The following is a 20,063-nucleotide window of genomic DNA, read 5'->3' as shown; positions in this document are numbered from 1 at the left end:
ATCAAGGCCATGTGACCATCCTCTCCAGGAAACCTGTGAGCTGTTCACCTGTTTCCAGGTTGGGAGAGTGTGATGTCTCCCAGAGGATCCTGCTACTAGCACAACCTGCAGGTGGCACAATGAGCTGGAATGAGCCTGTCTGCTTGGTGACAGGTGACAGGTCACTTAGTGGTTCCCTGCTCAAGGGAGGGAGGCATATCCACACAGTATTGGGGCTTCAGGGCCAGAATACAGCAGAAAAGTCTCCCAGTCTCCCAAGAGGTGGGAAACTAAGCAGTGACACTGGAAAGGCACTCCTCCCTGTGGCCCTTGGCTTTCTCCTTGTTACAGTGGAGAGTGCAGTGCTGCCCCTCACAGCCCACCTCCCTGCTGGGAGGCCTTTGTAACAGGTGGAGAGTGCTTGGAAAAGCCCACTTATTCTGAGGAACTGTTGTTGCTCCTGGTGGGATTATTATTTCATGTCATTTGTGAGGTGAGCCCCAAGGGGTCCCTGATCTGGGGGCACAGACACCTACAGAAACTGGACCCAGTATTGCTATTCATTAAAAAATGACTTACCTAGCACCTACTGTGTGCCAGATTCCCAGGGTAGAGCAGTGATGTTGACAACACAGTCCTCTGCCTCTCCTCCTCTCTGCATCCCAGGTGGGGTCACCAATCAGAGTGGGAGTTCAGCAAGCCCAGGACGTGGACAGAGCCTTGTGGGAATCCCTGGGGTTTTCCTCTGTGCTGAAGGCACTAGCAGAACACCAATTGTGGGACTCAGTACCCGCAGGACCCAGCATTGGTGGGTAAAGGAGAGGGGCATTTCTACAAGCCCATCCTCACTAACCCCAGGCTCCGGAGGGCAGCTCCACTCTACTCAACCCCAGGGGGCATCTTCCACCATCCTAATCACCCTCTGGTATTACTCCCCGTTCAGATGCAATTTTCCCTGTGGCAGCTACACTCAGAATATGTGTTTGTTTCTCTCCCATGTGGTTAAGTGGACTTCAGATGCATGATAGCGATGGAGTGGCTAAGCCTCTGGGCAGATTGCTGGGTGACCCGCGGAACTTGCTGCACATAGTGAGCTCCCTTCTGCCAACCAATGGGCCAGGCCCAAGCCACTGTTCTATCTGTTCTATCTCACTTAATCTTCACAGACACTCTGTGCAGGACATCCTGTTATCCTCCATCTCTGCTGACATCGGGTGGACAGAGAAGGCTTGGGTTTGAGAAAGTTGCCCAGGTCACATGGTTGACAAGTAGGGAGCTGGGGATTTGCACCCTGATCCCAGGAGTCTGGATCATGGAAAGGCCTGGGTGGGCAGCTTATTGCAAAGGGAAGCCCTGCCCCAGCCCCTCCCATGACAGCCCACCCACCCGCAAATGTAGCAGAGTCAGCATTTCCTGGACCAGGTGGACAGAACCTCAAAACTTCTTTGCAAACAGATTGTTTCCATGTTCTTTTGCAAACACAGAAAGGCCACAGGCCAGGGAAGGAAAAGGCCAAGAGTGTTTTCATTGGGGAGAGTGAAGGACAAGTGTGAAGACACACAGCACTCCCAGCAGCCCTCTCGGCAGAGCCTGCCACTGGGTGAGCAGCTACTGTGACTACCTACCATAACCCTGTGAGGTTCATGCCTGTACAACCCTGCCTGTGAGAAGAGCAAAGTGAAGCTCAGAGAGGTGTGGGGACATTCCAAAAACAAACAGATAAGGTGGGATCATCACCACCATGCTGTGCTGGGACAGGCAGTCACCTGTCACACTGCTCATGCATGGCCTGCTGGGAGTAGTGAAGGCCTGGTAGGAGCACAGAAACACTGTGGTGGAGGTGATGTTTCTACCTGGGACAGCTGGTACCGGGGACTCTAGCTGATTCTTCATTGTGCCTGCTTTGAGTGTCAGCATGTTGCAGCCTCATGCAGGGGAATGGGCTGTCTCCTTTCCACACCGGTGCACAAGGAAGGGTATGTACACACTGGCATCACCATAGACCACTGGCAGGATCAGGATCTGGAGCTCAGAGCAGAAACTGCCAGCACCTTAGGAACTGGTGCTTTAAAAATATATTTGATTAGAGGGGAGTGATAAAGAGTTGATCCGTTCAAAACATTATGTTATCTGAGGAACAATAGCACCTGCGCATTGTAAGAGCATAACTCAGTTAGTCGTCAATAACCATCACTATAGGTATGAGAAGACAGAGTGTTAGGAGTTACAAAAGCGTCTCAAGATCATGCAGGTCAGAACTGAGGACTGTCCAAAACATTGTCTGCATGATAGCCCCTTTAAGCTACCTGAGGCTTGGTCTGCTCCTGACACAGGGCAGATGATTCTGAGAAAACCACACTCCTCAGAAGACCCCAGGCAGTTGCCAGATTTGAGTTTGGGTTCCTGATCATCTTCTAAGTCAGGTATTTTGAGATTCTTGGGCACCTGTTCTTACTCCAGAACAGAATATGATTCAGGCGGGATTCCAAGGACTGAGGCATGTGCCAGGCAAGAGAGCAGGCATGGCTGGATGACAGCATCACCAGTGCCATCAACAAAGAGGCCAGGGCACTGAGATTTCCAGTGATTTAGCATCTTAGCTGGGAGGGGTCACGTGTTCTACAGTGAGTGCTGAGTATCCTGCACCGCCCTCGAGGGCCTACAGGGGGCGCGCGAAGTCAGCAGGTCTTAAGTGGTGGTGCGCATGCGCAGTCAGCGTCAGCAGCCAGCGTCTTCCCTGTGGGCGGAGCTTGTTTTCCTCAGGACGGAGCGGGGACAGCCATGGCGGTTCCGGGACCGCGCGGCCCGCGTGTCTGCGGGAGAAGGACGCTCCCCGCCCACTGTCTGAGGTTATGCCGGTTTCCCGCGGCCTGAGCCCGCTTCCTGCCGGGGTTTGTGTGGACCTGACCGAGCTGGGACCCCGGCCGGGCAGGAGGGGACGGGTGTGCTGTCGGGCCCGCTTCGACTATTCTCATCGCCCTCCGGGAGCGGGTGAGTGTCCGTGTCCATCCGGGCCGCGGGGGTGTTCACGCCCCTGGTCCTCGCCGCCCGGGTCCCCCCTCCCCCGTGTGATCGGAGGTGTGTACAGCGCGGGTCAGGAGCGGGGACGCGGGTGTAATGAGAAAGGGGCTGAGAAAGTAATGAAAGAGTTAAAGAGAAGTGTGTAAAAACACATTATGTTAACTTGTATATTTTAAGTGTGTCGAAGTCAGAGTTTATTATGCTTTTACTTTCCTGTCTTTAAAGGAATGTAATCATTTATTTTATACGTAAAATATACTTCTCAGCTTATCTCGTTTTCAAGTCAAAATACTGCCACGGTTGACATTTTCTCAAAATATAGTGACAATCTTAAATATGTGTAAATATAAACTCATTGAAAAAAACTTGCAGCATTCCAGGGTGAGTAGTCTTGTTAAAATAATATCCAGGCCACTACCAAATTATTAAAAAAAATAATTAAAATTTTTTTGAATCACTTTCAGAAGTTCCAAACACAGTAGTATTTTTAAAAACACCAACCACTGCATAGTGCTTAAGACCATTTAAGATGAAATATATTCAAACCTAAACCTTCAGAATACTGAAAAGGCAGGACAATAGCTGCTTTTTCATTGCAAATACATTTACTCTCCATAAGCGCAAAATACGAAGGTATTCAGCTTAATGTATATCTTTATTCAAAAGGTGACAGACTATAATCTCCTTATTTTTTATTTTAAGCCTATTTCCCATAAAATTGATATTTTTATCTGTAGGATCTTAACTGTCCATTCGGTTTTTCCTTTGGTTTATTTTCTTTAACAGAGAGTGCATTCTTGTGTCTTGTCAGAGTTTTTAATTCTCCTAACCTATTCCAAGTGACTTTCTGACACTGATAGTAAATAAGGAAAGAGGCCTTATAGTAACTGTGCATCTTTTCATGTAGTCAGGTTTTTTTTTTTTTGGATAACTTTTTTTACAATTTCTACTTGGTTCACAATGTTATCCCATTATGATAACTCAATAAAAAATTGTAATCTGTTTACACCAAGACACATATCAGCACAGTGCTTTTGCTGATACAATTTTACATTAGATTATAATATAATATTCTACTTGATTTATATATATACCAATACACATTTTATGTATGCACACATATATGAATATCTGCTAAATGCCATTAATTTGCATGGGGTGGTAACTGATTGCATGTGATCTTTCTGAGCATTGGCTATTCTTATGTGTGTCTAACTCACTTCTTAGAACAGATATTAGAATATCACACTTCTCATTATACAGTATTTTAAAGGTTATATTTTAAATTATAGAAGCAGAAATGTCTGTCAAGTTTATGAAATGATTAAGTCACAATTTGGTGTAATGATATTCAGTGGAGGAGTGATAGCTTCTACATCTTCATACATCTGCCACAGTTGCTCCTCTATAGTATCTGTGACCATAAGCATTTTTATGTCAACATGATCTTTTTCCAATTCTATTTTTTTCCTTTTATTTTCAGTACAATCAGTAAAGCTTTCCTTTGTGGTGATGGTATTTTTTTTAACATGAAGATACCTTGTCATCTGACATATTTGTACATGATGGGCTACTACTCATGCATAGAGCAAGGAAAAGCATTTTCATATCTCCATCTGTATTCCAGATCTAACCTGAATTCTTCAAAGCATTGTATAATTGTTGTTAGTTATTTTAATTGTACTAAACACAGAGGAACAGATCACTTTTTATCTTCACCTACCTCATCAGCTAAATGGACACGGACATTATAATAACATGAGTTTAACAAAATTGGGAAGCATTCCAGGGTTTGAGCTTCAAGTTTTTAATGAAACTTTCTAATAGATAATTAATTTCTGGCATAAAATGTAGCAACATCTATAATCACATACAGGATCATCTGCCATTTTGGGTTCTCTGATTTTGTCACTTTCAGCTGTCACCTAGGAACTGGTGAGTTCAAATATTTTTAAAAACACTTCTGATTAGAAAACACCAGAAAGAAACATTGAATCTTTGTGTTCAGGACTCTGTTATCATTGTTCTAATGTGCCATTTGTGATGGCTCATATTTGATTTTGTTACAGTAGTGTGAAATGTAAGCATGGGAACAAAAATTTTAAAACACATTCTGGGAGCCATTCACAATGAACTATTAGTCATTATATTTTTATTTTATACACAGGCCATTTGAATATGTTCACCCATGAAGTGAAACAGACTACCTGAAGTCTGAGTCCTGAGAGACATCTCCGGTGAAATGCTTCTTAGACAGTGACCCAGGACACAGCCCTAGCAGTAAGTAATGTGGCGACTTGATACACATATATGTTGTGAGTGATTTTCATAGTAAGGCTGCTTCCATAAACTCACCTAATTCCCTTTTGTGGTGAGAATTTTTGAGATCTGCTCTCAGCAACTTTCAGATAAATAATACAGCATTGTTAGCTGTAGTCACAGTACTGTTCGTGAGATTTCCCAGAACTCACTCATCTTAAACCTGGACATTTGTGCTCTTTGAGCATCTTCTCACTTCCTGACTCCCAGGCCCTGACAACCACCACTCTGTTCTCTGTTTATGTGAATTTGGCTTTTTTAGATTACATGTGTAAGTGAAATCATGCAGTTCTACTTTTTCTTCTTTCACAGTCTGCAGTGTGTTGATTTGATCCACTTACATACAGCAATGTGACCACAAACAGCTTTAACTAACACCTCTCACATGACTCACAAGTATAATTTTCTTTATTTTTTATGACAAGAACATTCACAAGATAGTATCTTAGCAACTTTGAAGACTGATACATCACTGTTTTCTGTAATCACTGTGCTGTGCATTTGATCTGCATGACTTATTTATCTTCAGGTTGCAAGTTTGTACCCTTTAATGTCTCCACAGTTCCTCCACCCCAACACCATTCTACTTTGTTTCTAAGAGTTTGTTTGTTTTTTTACATGTATACCTGGTATCTTACATTTATCTTTCTCTGTCTAGTTCATCAAGCATAAAGCCCTCAATGTCCATCTGTAATATTACAAATGGCAGAATTTCCTTTTCTCAATGCAGAATAATATTCCATTCTGTATAAATGCTACTTCTTCTTTATCTGTTCATCCATTGTTGTACACTCAGGTCATTTCCATATCTTGGCTGTTGTGAATAACATTATAATAAACATGCAAGTGCAGCTATCTTTTCAATACCCTGTTTTCACTCCCTTCAGATGCTCACCAGGAAGGAGGACTGCTGGAGCATATGGTAGCTCTGTCTTTAAGTTTTGGGTAACCTCTGTAGCTTTTCCATAATGGCTGAGCCAGGTTACATCCCCACCGACAGTGCACAGGGGTTTCCTTTTGTCCTCGTCCTGGCCAGCACTTGTCTCTTGTCTTCTTGTTGATGATCATTCTGACACGAGGGAGGGGATATCTCATTCCAGTTTCGATTTGCATTTACCTAATTGTTAGTGATGTTGCACACCTTTTCATGTACCTTTTGTGTATTTGGGTGTCTTTGGAAAAATATAGATTTAATTTTACTGCCCATTTTTTATATTGGATGTTTGGCTTTTTTTTTTTTTTTTTTTTTGCTATTGTGTTGTATGAGGTCCACATATGCTTTGATATTAACTCCTCATCCCATATATGATTTGCAGAGATTCTGTCCTACTCTGTATTAGGCTTTATATTTTGCTGATTGTTACTTTTGCTGTGCAGGAGCTTTTTAGTTTGATGTAGTCCCACCTGTTGATATTTGCTTTTCTGACTTGTGTTTTTGGGGTCATATCCCAAAATTATTGCCCAAGCCCGTGTTAAGTAGCTTCTCCTCTATGTTTTCCTCTAGGAGTTTTGTAGTGTCAGATCTTACCTCTCAGTCTTTAATCCATTTTAAGTTATATTTCTGAGTGGTAGAAGATAGCTGTCCAATTTCATTTTTCTGCATGTGGTTTTCCAGTGTAACCAACATCATTTGTTGAAGACACTAGACTTTCCCCTTTCAAAATAGCCTTAAAACCAATAAAATACTTAAAAATAAACTTAACTGAGGAAGTGAAAAATTTGTACTTTAAAACCTATAATTAGACTCTTATGGAAAAAATTGAAGAAGTCAAAACAAGTAGAAAGATATACTGGACCAGATGTATGGTTAATGGACCAGAAGAATTAATGCTAAAATGTCCATACTACCCAAAGGCATTTTTAGGTTCAGTGCAATTTCTATCAATATTCCAATAATATTTTTCAAAGATAGAAGTCCATCTTAAAATTTTTTGATGTGACCACAAAAGACCCAAATACCAAAGCAGGCCTGAGAAGGAATAAACTGGGAGCCATCACACTTTCTGCTTTAAAACTATATCATAGTGCTATAGTCATGAGACACCATGATGCTGGTATTAAAATACACACGTAGTCTAACAAAGGAATAGAACAGACTACCCAGTAGTAAACACAGGTATAAAATGTCAATGGATATTTGAGATGGGACTAAAGCGCATTCAGCGGCCAAAGGACAGTCTCTTTGACAGATGGTGCTGGGACAGCTGAATACTACTTTTAATTTTTGGCAGAACCTCCAAACTGCTTTTCATAGTGGGTGTGGTAATTTACATTTTTACCAACAATCCACGAGGATTTTCTTTTCTCCACATCCTTGCCAATACTTGTAATCACTTGTCTTTTTTGACTATATCCATTGTAACAGGTGAGAGATGGTCTCGTGGTTTTGATTTGCATTCCCCTGATGATTAATGACATTGAACAGCTTTTCATGTTGTACATTTGTATGTCTTCTTTGGAAAATTTGTCTATTCAGAGCCAGTATTTTTAACTTAGATTTTTTTTTGGTTGTTAAGTTGTATGATTTATTTATATACTTGAGTAACTACCATTCATCAAAAGATGGTTCGCTAATAGTTGCTCCCATTCCATGGGATGCCTTTTAATTTTTTCAATTTTTTTCCTATGCTAAAGATTTTTACATTGACTTAGTCCCACTTGTTTCTTTTTGCTTTTGCTTTTGTTGCCTGTCCTGTGGAGTCATATCCAAAAAATCATTATTCCCAAGACCAAGGTCAAGGAGAATTTCCTCTATGATTTTTTAGGAGTTTTATGGTTTCAAGTCATACAGTTGACTCTTTAATCTATTGTGAGTTAATTTTTGTGAATAGTGTAAGATGGAGTCCAATTTAAGTCTCTTACTTTCATTCGACTGTACCAATTTACATTTCCACCCAAAAAGTGCATGAGTTACCTTTTTTTCATATTCTTACAAATATTTGTTTTTTATTTTTTATAATGGTCATTCTAAGAGGTGTGATGTGCTGTTTCATTGTGGTTTGGGTTTGCATTTCCCTGATGATTAGTATATTTTCAATATCTGTTGGTGATTTGTATGTCTTTTTTTTGGGGAAAAGAAAGTCTAATCAAGTCCTTTAACCCATTTTTAATTTGAATTTTTTATTTGATTGCTAGTATTTTATGAGTTACTTACATAGTTTATCAAAATGTTTTTTTGGTTAAAAAATGAAAAAATGGTTTGTGTATATGTTCTCCTGTTCTGCAGCTGCTTCTACATTTGCTGATTGTTTATTTTGCTATGAATTTTTTTTTTAAGTTTGCTGTAGCTTCAGTTGCTTATTTTTGCTTTTGTTGCTTGTAACTTTGGTGTCATATCCAAAAGATATTTGCCAAAACCACACTAAGGAGCTTTATCTTTATGTTTTCTTCAAGTAGTTTTACAGTTTTAAGTCTTACATTTAAGCCTTCAGTCCACTTTGAGTTAACTTTTGTGAGTGCTGCAAGAACAGGGTCCAGTTGTGTTCATCTGTAGGTCATTATCCAGTTTTTCCCGTGCAGTTTATTGAAAAGACTGTATTTTCCCCATTACTTCTTCTTTGCTCCCTTGTGAAATATTTGTTGACTGCATTTGGATGGGTTTATTTCTGAACTCTGATTGTTTCATTGGACTTGGTCTGTTTTTCGCCATTACCTACCATTTTGATTACTATAGCTTTGTAATAAAATTTGAAATTAGGGAGTGTGATATGTCTAGATTTGTTCTTAACCAGGTTGACTTGACATTAGGGGTGTTTTGTGGTTCCATACAAGTTTTAGGATTGCTTTCTCTATTTCTGTGTAAAAGTCATATGAGTTTTGATAAAGATTGCATTGAATCTATAGACAGCTTTGAGTGATATAGACATTTTTCAGTATTATTCTTCAAATTCATAACCATGGAAACTGTTAACATTGTTTCTGTTTTTCTCAGTTTGCTCATTACCGTTTTGTCATTTTAGGTGTATGGATATTTTATCTACTTAATTTAATTTATTCCTAAATGTTTTATTTATTTCTAATGCCATTTAAAATATGATTGCTTTCTAAGTTTTTTTTATTGAGTTATAGTCAGTTTACAGTGTTGTGTCAATTTCTGGTCTACAGCACAATTTTTCAGTCATACATGAATATACATATATTCATTTTTATATTATTTTTCACCATGAGCTACCAGAAGATCTTGAATAAATTTCCCTGTGCTCTACGGTGTAAACTTGTTTATATATTCTATATTTACTTGTCATTATCTGCAAATCTCAAACTCTTAGTCTGTCCCTTCCCACTCCCCTTCCCACTGGCAATGACAAATTTGTATTCTATGTCTGTTTCTGTTTTATATTTATTTGTCTTCTATTTTTTTTAGATTACACATATGAGTGATATATGGTAGTTTTCTTTCTTTTTCTGGCTTAACTTCACTTAGAGTGACATTCTCCAGGGATATCCATGTTGCTGCAACTGACATTATGTTGTCATTTTTATGGCTGAATAGTATTTCATTGCATATCTGTACCACAACTTCTTTACCCAGTCATCTGTTGATGGACATTTAGGCTGTTTCCATGTCTTGGCTATTGTAAATAGTACTCCTGTGAACATTGGGGTGCAAGTGTCTTTTTGAATTAGGGTTCCTTCTGGATATATGCCCAGGAGTGGGATTGCTGGGTCATATAGTAAGTCTATTTTTAGTCTTTTGAGGAATCTCCATACTGTTTTCCACAATGGCTGCACCAAACTGCATTCCCACCAGCAGTGTAGGAGGGTTCCCTTTTCTCCACAGCCTCCCCAACATTTATCATTCATGGACATTTGAATGATGGCCATTCTGACTGGTGTGAGGTGATACCTCATTTTAGTTTTGATTTGCACTTCTGTTACAATTAGTGATATTGAGCACTTTTTCATGTGCCTATTGGTCATTTGTACGTCTTCATTGGAGAAATGCTTGTTTAGGTCTTCTGCTCATTTATGGATTGGGTTTTCTTTTTTCTTACTAAGTCATAGAAGCTGTTTATATATTTTTGAGATCAAGCCCTTGTTGGTTTCATCTTCTGCAAATATTTTCTCCCATTCCCTAAGTTGTCACTTTGTTTTCTTTATGGTTTCCTTTGCTGTTCAAAAGCTTGTAAGTTTAATTAGGTCCCACATGTTTATTCTTGCTTTTATTTCTATTGCTTGGGTAGACTGTCCTAGAAGAACATTGCTGAAATGTATGTGAGATAATATTTTGCCTATGTTTTCTTCTAGGAGGTTTATTGCCTCTTGTCTTATGTTTAAGTCTTTGATCCATTTTGAGTTCATTTTTGTGTAAGGTGTGAGGGATTATTATAACTTCATTGATTCATATGCTGCTGTCCAGTTTTCCCAACACCATTTGCTGAAGAAACTGTCTTAATTCCATTGTATGTTCTTGTCTCCTTTGTCAAAGATTAATTGACCAAGTCTGTGGATTCACTCCTGGGCTCTCTGTTTTGTTCCATTGATCTACATGTCTGTTTTTGTAGCAGTACCATGCTGTTTTGATTACTGCAGTTCTGTAGTATTTTCTGAAGTCTGGGAGAGTTATTCCTCCAGCCTCTTTCTTTTTCTTCAGTAATACTTTGCCAATTCTAGGTCTTTTGTGATTCCATATAAATTTTATGATTTATTCTAGTTCTGTGAAAAATGAAGGACTTTTATTTTTAACTTACCAAAGAGGATGCAAAGGTTATTTTATCAGTTAAGGTGTTTAACAAGTGTATTTGAAAACATGGAAATCTGCTTCCTGAGGTATTGTTTAAATATATTCTGTAATGAAGAAAGTGCTTAATTTTATTAATTGATGAATTTTTGAATTTTAAAGCAAGATTTCGGTGTAAGAACACCTGTGGCCAGCATGGTGACTTCTCCTGCCCATCACCCACCCAATATATAATACAAAGAAGGATGTAAAAGATATTTACTAATCATTTTGAAAGCTGCTAACTATTAGTAAACCTATAAAATTCTGTTGAATTTATTATTGAAGAAATTCCAAACCATAAATATTCACCTACTTTCCTTTGAGGGTGGCCTGCAGTTAGTGACTTGAGTGCACAGAATAAAGTAGGGAAAGTGAAATGGAACTTTCAATGAAGAAATCTGGCACAGAGGTCCATGACCAAGTGATCAAGTTTAATGTCACCAGTGATGTCATGTGGGGATTATGACTTGATGTGAAGAGTAGGGTGCTTCAACACTGTGCTCTTCCTCCCAAAAGTTTATAAGCCCAATTCAGTCATAAAAATATAAGAAAGTTCATAATTGAAGGACGGTTACAGAATACCTGACCAGTACTTCTCAAAACTGTGAAGTTCATGAAAAACATGGAAAGATCAAAACGATAGTAAGGAGACATGACAATTGTGCAGTGTGGCATATGGATTGGATTCTGGAGTAGAAATAGGACATTAATAGAAAAACAAGTGAAATATGAATAATATCTGGAGGTCAAGAGTAGAATGTACAATCTGGGTTCTTAGGTTTGATAAACCAACCATGAAAATGCAAGAAAATAACATTAAAGAAAATTAAAACTTGGTGAATAGTATATCCTTTTGGTACTATCTTTGCAACTGTTCTATAAATCTAAAAGTATTCTTAAATAAGATTAAAATCTTACTAAAAATAGTCTGTCAATAATTGAATGGTCAAGGAAACTGTTACATGCATACATTGCAATATTTAGTAGAGGCTTAAAAGACATTCTCTATATATACTAATATGGAACAAGGTTACATGTTGTATTTATGTAATGGAAATACAATTTAAAAAATACACTTCTAATTGTACTTTTGCAAAAAAACCCAAGTAAACTGATGATTTTGTTGCAGGTGGCGTGGTGATGTGTGGAAGCCTGATTCGGACCTGCGTCTCTGAATCCCCATGGCTGGTATTGCTTTTCTTCTCAAGTCTGCTCTATGTCCGCCTTTCAGAGGTCCTGGCCTTTCTTGCCTACTGCCTGGGGAGAATTAGCCCACACACCTGAAGAAGTATGTGAATTTAATCTTATGAACATAGGTAGCTTTGTCCAGCAATTTCTGCACAGAGTTCTTCAATACATATCTCTGCAACACAGGACAGGGAAAAATACCCACCTAACTTCGGATAAAGGGGCACAGGAAATCATACTGCAGTGAACATTAGGGTGCATGTACCTTTCGTAGTTGGTGGTGGTTTCTCAAATACCCAGAAGAGATGTTGCCGGATCGTAGGTAGATGGGGATCACATGGCAGTGGCCTAATTCACATTTCTGTTATAGTATCCCCCCTTTTCCCATCTGATTACACTTACATTTAACGAGCTTTTTAACAGTGATACAGCATGTTTTTATTCATGACCTGGTACATGTGTTAATTTACTCAAGATATATTTCCAGCAGGCAGGTCTTTGCTATTTCTTTGGAATATATCTGTACATAATGTAGACATAAACCTTCTTCTAATAAGTCAACTACATGGAAAGGCCAATAGTAGGCTCTGAGTTTTAAAAAAGAGATGTGTAAGATGTGCTGAGTCCCTACAACAAGATGGACTCATTTAGTCCAGAGGTTAACAATAATACCATGAAGGAGATTTTAAAACTGAGACTTGATGAAGGAACATAATTTATAAGATGCACAACAAGGAGAAGAGAATTCCAAGTCTGCTCTTGAGAAGAAACCTGTGCTCTTGCCTTAACCTATTAAGCTGGGGAAGCACACCCAGGTCTTCTGTTACCTCCAGCCTCCCTCAAAATCAAGTGAAATACCAAGACATAGAATAAAGATCACACAGTGTTTCAAGAGATATTATTTTTATTTAAAGAGAATGGAATTTAAACAATAACATATCAACCCTTTAAAATCAATACATTTCACAAAGGAAGGTGAAGTTAAAGAAAATCAGGCAGGCACTAACTTAGTGATCTCAGTCATTGACATTCCTGATGCCTGTGGTCAGATTTCTCACTTGCCCCTGATCATGGGTGTCTCGAGCAAAGAAAAGGCTTCAGAGGAGATGAGGAGCATGAGAAAACTACAAATGAGGGAACTGCTGGCCACACTGACAAAGCTCACCACACCACCTTCATAATCTAGGAGCACCCCTATGTGGCTGAGAGGCCTTTTGACATATTGAGGTAAATACTGAGGTAATGGTGGGGAGGAGGTAAAGAGACAACACTGATCTCTTTGATACAAAAAAGGAGAAAAATTCCCTCCAAGTCAACCACCATGTCATTCTTCCTTGTCCGAGAATCATTACAAACCCCAATTATCAAGTTATCACAGCCTGCCACCTCCTAGTAATGCTGACCGGAAGTGAATGCCTCAGCTCCCCAGGCAAGAAAATACTTAGATCTTGGATTGTTGGCAGCATAAGGATGATCAGGACCAGACAGCAGACATCTCAGATCTTCACACAGAGGCACCTGACAGGTGACTGTTTCATCATCCAAGGCAATAAACACTGCAGGAAGAAGGGGGAAAGTGTATTAATGTGTCATACATTTCTGATGGGCCTGAGCTTTTACATAGTGCCTGGGTTTCCTAGTTTATTACTAGAAATAGGAGGCAGGACAGCAAGAGAGATCTAGGTTACTGGTCTGTCCTCATAATAAGATTTTAACTAGACAAGATGGAAGAAAATTATGATTTTTTAAAAATATATAAAGACAAGACATATTGCTAAGTTTTGGCCATGGTTTTCCATGGAACATTTCAAACTGGCATTTAATTAACATTTCACAGTCAGGAACAAAGTAGCCTGCCCAGCTCCTCAGAAGATGTACAAGAAAAGTAATAGTAACTCCTAAGGAGTTTGTATTTTCCTGACATAAAGGTTTTTTAATAAAAACTACAAAGTTAAAATACAATGAGAGAAAAATTACATTTTTGAAGTGGTTCTTTGTGACAATTTTCATCCCTTCCTTGAAAAGGATGAAATCTAATGATATGGGTTGTCAGCTTACTTTGCCAATATTGCGTATAAACTGTTTATAAAATTTCATATTGTTTCTAATAAAATTGGTCATACTATATTTTTACATCATGTGAATAAAGTATGTTCTTTGTAAAATGGATGCATTACAGAGAGTTTTACAAACCAAGTTTGTAAATGATAAGGTCACTTACTTAGAACTTGGAATGTACTGAATGTGCATGCAGATATCTGCTCCATGTGAACAGCCAACACTACATCCCAGCAAGCTGCAGGTCATCAGTTATCCTTCCCTGTTGTTTACCATCCAGAAACCTGATTACTACTGACCATAAATGGCCTTTTTCCCAGAAAACAATTAACTTTTCTTCCATACTGACAAACCTCTGCAGCTACACCCCAGTCTGGTTGGCCATCACTGCCCTTCAGCTCCACGTATGGTTTCTCATGCACTCAGATGAGATCTTCATGAAGACCACCCAAGAGAAAAGCCAGAAGTTCCTGGGAGTCCTGTTGCTGGAACCCATTAAATCGGGGAGCATATGTTGCTATGGTCCATTATAAATATAAGAGGAATCAAACTCATTACTTGCTATCTCTATATCTCTCTCTATATATGTATATATCTATGTATCTATAAAATTTAGAATGAACATGCCCATAATTCAATCCGAGCATTAGAAGAAGGTAAATAGTATAGTATTTAGTCTGTGTCTATTTCAGCAAACATATTTTGGATAATCATGAAATCTTTCTAATCTTAATCTCAGATGACCCCTCTTCTCCCCCTAAAAATTATCATGGCCAATACTGGGTTCCAGTTTAGTACCATGTGAGCAAACAATTCTTTAGGTACACAGATGCTACTTAAGACAGAAATATTAAAATAGCATTTTCTCACACCGAAAGATTCCCTTATAGTATTTCTTTTACAGTTAGCTTTTCTGGTCTTGTTGCATCCTAACTTTTATTATTAGAGGCAAGATAGCCTTGTGTTTACCTGTGAGGACTTATACTAGCTTGCAGCTTTGGACAAGCTATTTAAACTGCTAAAAGCCTGCTTCCTGAGCCACATGGTGAAGATAATAACACTACTTTATATTATAGGGTCATTTAGAAGATTAAATTAGTTAATACACATAAAGTAATTAGAATAGTGGCTGGTAAGTTGTAAGTAACCAATTTTAACCTATTATGATTATTAATTTTTGACCTAAAAAGCTTTTGTCTTGCTTTTAAAGATAAAGAATAATGCTAATTTCACTAAAAGTCACCATATATGATACTGATGTCAAATTTCTATCCATTAATTACATTCTTTCTTTCTGCTACATTTTACCCTATATATAAAATTATCTTAGTAATGTTGAAAATGGATTGAGAATCATTAATTAGACTCAGAGGTCTACCTTACAGTTAGAACACTGTAATAGTGAAGGACTAAGAAAGGAAGGTTTCCTGTATATACAAGACACTTGACAAATTAGTAAAGTCAATGGCATTCTAAATTTAGACTGTACTTTTGATCTTTTCCTACCCACTACATCTGTAGCAGTATTTTGCATATATGTGAACAAGTAAAATTATCTGGCATCCAGTTTATGCCTTGTGAAGGACCCAAAAACATTAAAACTAAAAAGTGAACTATAAAAAACATGTAGAGAAAAATAATTACTTAACCATCTAGGATTTAAATACCTTTATATTACTTTAACATGCTCATCTGAAGCTTTCATGGGGTGACATTCTTTTGAGTTCCACTCCAAAGATCCTGTATTAAATCCCCATAGCATTTAGCCATATGCCCCTTCATACCAATGGGATTTGTCCTAGAAGTTTGAGAAGAAAATTTGTTGCCAAAGATTTTTAAATTACAATCACATGGGCAGAAAAATACCTAGCATCTGTTTTCTCACATCAAAATATCTTTTCAAAATGAGAGTAGTAACTCTTGGTCCTTACTTCATGCTAAATAGAGCCAATAAGATTAAGACTTTTCTCTCCCAGGGTGAAGAAAGAGGAGATTTAGGTAATATTGGGTTTATAACAAAGTTGCAACAGTTGAGAAGTCAATGACTCAAGAAAATTACCTGTTGAGTTCATAAAGACATCTCCCTGAGAGAAAATACTGTGTCAGTGGCTGTATGAACTAATACACTGGATGCTTGAATCCATGAAGCATGTGTTTCCCAGGTTACTCAGACCCTTGGCTCCCTTTTCTTTCAGAACTGGAACAAACAATATGAGAACTGATGCTACTTGTAGCTAAATGTTTTAAACCAGTTAGCTGTATTCAGTGCAATGATTTTTATAACTCTTCCAATCAGCTAAATGGAGCTAACATTTCTCTATCTGGTCTTGCAAGGCTAAAGTAGATGTTTTTCATGGAGCATCATTGGCAATCATAATATCTATGCTTATTTGTAATCAAGCAGCAGCAATGATTCTAGCTGTTATAACAGTTTTGTAAAATTCAAACAATTCTCTTCTAGTATTGTATCTTTAAAAAAATGTATACTTATTTTGTTGCAAGGTTAAAAAGAAATTTGATGCTTCAGGAAAAAGAAAAGAGGAGGCCTAATCACATTTGATCCAGAAAGCCACAAGTTGTTAACACCTCAATAGTGAGAAAAGGAAAAAAAAAAATAAAAGAATGACTTTAAGATAATTTCTTTAAGAAGAATACACTGGAGACTTACACTTGTGTCTATCTATTTTACTACTGTTTGCTATAGAGGACATTTCATCAGGCCAACTCATATCTTTATTTCAAACTGGAAAGACAGAGATAGCAAAGTGTTAATTTCTTATCCATTCAAATCACATCCACTCAATTACTTTTAAAAACAAAGTTCTTATTTCTAAACCAGAAACTAGAGAAAAAAACAAGTTAATTTTAGTAACTGACTCTGAAACCATTTCAATTGTTTATACTGGAGACTTTATAGTCATTGATAAGAATTAATTAGTAAGCTAATACATCAGTTACATACCTTAAGTAAAATACTTAAATGATGGAGGGTACAGCTCAGTGGTAGAGCGCATGCTTAGCATGCAGGTCCTGGGTTCAACCCCTAGTACCTCCATTAAATTTTTTTGAAAATATTTTAAAAATTTATACTCAACCATCTATAGGACTAATTAAAGCTCTTAAATTTAGTACATTAGAACTATTACAATTTTTTCTTACCTTGTGACACATGCCAGAGTAATTATTCATTTTAATACAAAGGCTGTTAGCAGTACTTCATGAATGTTGATAAGAAAAGACACACCAGGTTTTTAGTGACATGTGCATGCCAGTGTGTAAATCTGTGCTTATACAAGTTAAGTTCTGTTGGTGAGTGATCAGTGTTGATTAATGAAAGCCTGCACCATTAACTATGCAACAAATTTACTCTCCTTATTTTTTGTGGGGGAAGGTTAGGGGTACGGGTGTGTGTGCATGTGCTCTATCACTGAGCTATACCCTCCTTGCTAGTCTCTTTAACTTAGAGGCAGCTTGAAATTTTTAAAAAGCTTTGTGAATTTATAAATGAATTCACCTGTCTTTAACTCCTGTTCCCACCATTGCCAGCCAATCAATGTAGACATATTTATCTTTTCAAGCAATTTAAATAGTATTACAATAGGATCACATAAAGGTTTCATGGTTTTCACTACCATGAAGAATATAATGTTCTAATAATAATTGGAAAAATTATAAAATGGATTATCAGTGAGTAACTAAACCTTTAAATTCTTCCCCTTCAATTGTACCTTCAATTACCAGGTGCTGCTCATCCTGGATTTTCAGATATTCCAATCTATGATCCGCATCATTCAAAAGAGTGAGGCAATTCTGTATATGGAGGAGGAAATGGTTTGTTAATTTAACTACTAATCTTGAAACAAATGCAGATATAAAAATGAATGACAACTAAAAATATCCTTGTAGTTATATAACTCATGTGACATATTTAGCATATTATTGTTATTCAGAAATACTTGTAATTCTGATGGTAAAATGATGGAAAGAATATGTATACTTTGTAAACAAACTTTATGTCTCTAAAACAGTTATGTAGGATTATGGGGAGATCAGAAAAGACTTAACACGTATCAAACCAACATTCATTGAGATTTAGATTTTTCTGAAGAGCTTACAGAAAAATTGTTTTAGTATGTAGTATGAAATTCAGTAAGTGTGCTTGTGATCAAGATGGAACTTGACTGCTTACTAGGAACTGAAAATTAAAACCAAATGTCAAATAGAATTATACATTTTTGTTGATGCTCACCCTGTCTAAGGCACTCACAAAGTTAATTCATTTAAATCTTAAAATGACCCTAAGGGAGAAACTATTATTTTTCTCATTTACTCATAAGAAAACTGTGACAAGAGAGTTAAGTGACTTGCCTTTGGTTATTCAACTAACAGATGTCAGAGCCAGGATTTGATTCTTGGCAGCATGGCTCCAGGAGCTGCGCTCTTAACTCACGACACTACACTGCCTCTCTACGGTGACCAAAGGAGGGTACAGGAGAGAAAGAACTAGGGACTAGAGAATTGGTTAAAACTATGTATAATCCAAATTCACAATGCAATGAAAACCTACTGCATGTGTCAGAAAGAATATAAGCAACTGACAGCACTACCTCTGAAGAGAATGGAAGATAGGGGTCAAAAGATGGGAAGGCAGAATTTTCACTATATACTTTTGCATTGCTTAAATTTTTTTTTAACATGTGTATGTTATTTTAAAATAAATCCAAAATAAACTCTATTGAAAAAAGATATTTGCTGTTACTTTATAATAAATTTCAGGTGACAAATATCTAACTGTGCATACAGTACTTTAAAAGTTTAAGTTTCCACTGAGATCCTAGATATGGCTTTCAGCATAATTACTGAAGACAAAAACCCCAGACACATGAAACATGGCTTTGACACTCAGGTCTTTTCAGAACCCTGAGGTCCTCTCACCTCACTGCTGTAAGCCACAGGTGCATGCCCTCCTCTATGATGCACAGCCTCTGAGACAGATATTCAAGACTTTCCTTGATGGTCTGCATTTGACTAATGCAGCCTGTACAGGCTAAGACCTGCGTTGACAGTGCACTTGGAGAGGGGACATTTCCAATTGTCACAGTGACCACATAATGAAAAGGGCAGATGTGAGTATGACAGCACCCCTCTCAGTAATGGAGGCCAGGCCACTTAAGTAAATAATGATGGGAAATGAGAATTACAGGTTTAATAGTTTTATAAAGAGACTTTAAAAACTTTAGAATGAAGGTAAGCGGCTCAATTGTCTTAAGAGTGAGACTTTGAAAGGGAGAACAATGAAACAACGGCCCAAAAACAAAAGGCAGTATTTGGATCCCCTGAAAAGTGGCAAATGTCAGTGGGCATTGGTGTCCTGGCTGCCCTCAGCTGGGTCACACTCAACAGCAAAACCACAACTCAGTGTAAGAATGGGGGAGCTAAAATGGGACTGGACTTGAATTTCAGATAGATAATTGGATTTACCTGATCTGCTTTCTTAAACTGTCTTTGAATTATTAATCCCATCACTCTCATTAAGTGGCCCAATTACCTGGCACACTGGTACAATTAACACAGGTAACACAGGAAATTTTAACTAAAATTTGAAGTTGGCATAGACTCTAAAGGCCAAATAGACCTTTAAAATGAAGCCAAAAGGCTTCCCATGACAAAAAAAAAAAAAAAAAAAGCCCTATTAAAAGGTAGTGTGTGTTGGGGGAATCATGGCCTGCTCACCCAATAAAAGGACAGCAGATGACCTTGAGCTCTCAAAGGGCTC

The 20,063-nt window shown here is 37.9% G+C and overlaps 1 long non-coding RNA gene across 6 annotated transcripts in view; it reads left to right on the top strand.

Annotated features, from left to right (window-relative positions):
* Window positions 1–1,145: 1,145 nt before the first annotated feature.
* The window catches only part of LOC140693325 (uncharacterized), a 62,840-nt gene continuing 43,922 nt past the window's right edge, over window positions 1,146–20,063 (top strand). For 3 of the 6 annotated variants that reach the window (XR_012069046.1, XR_012069047.1, XR_012069048.1), the window contains exons 1-3: window positions 1,146–2,970; window positions 5,168–5,280; window positions 12,171–12,329. This is a non-coding gene — a long non-coding RNA (uncharacterized lncRNA). Of the gene's footprint in view, window positions 2,971–5,167; window positions 5,281–12,170; window positions 14,592–14,648; window positions 15,235–18,028; window positions 19,532–20,063 lie in introns of those variants that run through there. The other 3 variants (XR_012069049.1, XR_012069050.1, XR_012069045.1) reach the window with 3 other exon arrangements.

Source organism: Vicugna pacos, unplaced genomic scaffold, assembly GCF_048564905.1.
Source record: "Vicugna pacos unplaced genomic scaffold, VicPac4 scaffold_19, whole genome shotgun sequence".
NCBI classification, from domain to species: Eukaryota; Metazoa; Chordata; class Mammalia; order Artiodactyla; family Camelidae; genus Vicugna; species Vicugna pacos.
This window is presented reverse-complemented; position numbering and strand designations above follow the sequence as displayed.